Below are 2,107 nucleotides of genomic sequence, written 5' to 3' on the forward strand. Positions count from 1 at the left end.
GCGGTTGTGGGGGACTACAGGCCCTGCAGCCGGGAAGGCCTGGTGCGGGCGGCCGCCTGGCGCCTCTTCAACGTCCTCCTCCGGTTCTGCAGCTCGGATCCGCGGCGTCCCCTGAGGGCCGGAGCGGGAAACGACCCCAGCGGAAACCCTACCGCGAGGGGGAGGAGGGGCGCCTCGGAAATGTCTCCGGTCCTAATCGGAACGAGTCCCCCTCACTCAAGAGGCTGAGCCGCCACTTTCAGAGTCAGCCTCTACCGCCCACACCCGCTGCTGTGTCTGCAGGGGGAGGCCACCGCTAAGGTTCAGCCTCTTCACGCCCCCGTAGAAGGGGCTTGGGTTTTCCTCTCAGAACAGTTTTCTTTGGGGGCGTATCCTCCCCCCACTCACCTCCACAGAGAGGCAGGACCAGGGCTCTTAATTCTGTTCTATTTGGACCTGTCGAGTCTTCACTCGCACGTTGGCCCCTGGCCTTTTAAGGTTATGAGAGCTGACCTCTTGGAGGTGAAAAGTCAAGGCACCGCCAGCAGTCTTCAAAATGAATCCGGAGCCAGACAAACTTTGCAACACGCCAATTGCAGGGCTGTGGATCCATCCACAGGTGACACTGCACCGCCCACCCCCGCCACCCAGACACGTTTTTCACCTCAATCTATTCTCGAAATAGACCTCCCAGCAGCGCACACTTTGCCACCCACGACTTGCACGTCCCTCCTGCACACATGTCCTCCACGGGCACGAAGACACCACGAGCACACCCCTCCCAGAGCCATTCTAGTTATTCATGGTCCCTTGTGTCTACCCCACCCTAACACACAACAAACTTCATTCCTCACCCTTATCGCCGGCGTTTCCAAGGCACTGGCGACAGTCCATTTCCTTCCTCATCTGCAGACTCTTCTCTTCCCCCTCAAATACCTCATGTCATCCCCCTCATCTTCATCCCCTCCCTCGTCCCTAAAAATGTGCTAATTAAAATGTAGTTTCCTCTTCCCACATATGAAGTGTGGAAAATGAATCTTGTCTTGGCACAAACTGTGATTCATTTATCCTCGTTTTCTCTCTCCACTGGACTAAGGCTATAGAAATTTTAGTCTACCACCATCTCCCGTTTGCTCAAAATCTAACCATGCCTTATTATTTTTAAATACTCCTAAGGAATTGTCGGGAATGCTTCCTAGCCTCGGAGAAAAAGCAATACAGTATTTAGAAAATGCTCAAGCCTGTCATTTTATTTGGCATTTAAAAATATCTGCAGTATTTGAGTGAGATATTGGGAGTGGCTGGATGTTTTCTTGCATTTAAAAAGCAAAAAATGAAAAGCTTTGCATGCATCAAGGTTAACCTTTTTATGAATAGCAAAAAAAGTATGCTAAGGGCACATATCAGATAATGGTCTCCACTATACAGGGCATTTGCCAGTCACAAATCTAGACACCCCACCACCACCACCACCACCAAAGGAAGACAGATTAGCATAATCCATTTTAAGCATGTCTGATGAACAATCTTTTCCATGATCATTCCCTTTCCCACAGTTTCTGGACAAAATGGATAGAAGATCTGCTTACCCTCTGAAGATCCACAGCTTCCTTGTGTCCAGGGTAGACGTGTGTGTCCGTGTCTTCCGTTCTCTAGGTGTGGATTCTGCAGTGCTGCACAGAAACCCACTGCAGCCTCAGACTAGCAGCAGCGGCGGCGGCGGCGGCGGCAAGTAGCAGCTTCTCCCAGTGCCGAGTAGTAAAGTGTGTGACTTAGCAGAGTCTCCACAATTACCATTAGGCGCTTGCTTATAAGAGAGGAGGCGTAATCTTTCTTAAAGGAATGGGTTTTGTTTTTCCTCTCCACTGTTGCTTCACAAGAGGCAGAAGGGATGGAATCACGGAGTTTTTTAGACTGAGTAAAGCAATACAGCTGTGGGAGGTCAAGGTTACAATTAACTGGGTGATAGAGCGACGGAGGCACAGATTTTAGTGTGAGTCAATGAAATGCTAGAAGCACTCGTTTTAAAGAGCCCTGCTAACTTCAGACATCGAGGTTAATGGCAAAAATAAAGCAGTATACCTTGAAACTGATTAGTAGTTTGTGCTAATATTTAATTTCCAATCAT

At 49.5% G+C, this 2,107-nt stretch overlaps 1 protein-coding gene across 2 annotated transcripts in view; it reads right to left on the reverse strand.

Annotated features, from left to right (window-relative positions):
• ADD3 (adducin 3 (gamma)) overlaps window positions 1–1,694 on the reverse strand; it is a 134,797-nt gene extending 133,103 nt beyond the window's left edge. The window contains exon 1 of one of the 2 annotated variants that reach the window (XM_008569942.1): window positions 1,569–1,694. The gene's annotated coding sequence lies outside the window, so the exon portion shown is untranslated. The remainder of the gene's footprint in view (window positions 1–1,568) is intronic. The other variant, XM_008569943.1, reaches the window with a different exon arrangement.
• Between the last annotated feature and the right edge of the window lie 413 nt (window positions 1,695–2,107).

This window comes from Galeopterus variegatus, unplaced genomic scaffold (genome assembly GCF_000696425.1).
Source record: "Galeopterus variegatus unplaced genomic scaffold, G_variegatus-3.0.2 Scaffold546, whole genome shotgun sequence".
Taxonomy (NCBI): domain Eukaryota; kingdom Metazoa; phylum Chordata; class Mammalia; order Dermoptera; family Cynocephalidae; genus Galeopterus; species Galeopterus variegatus.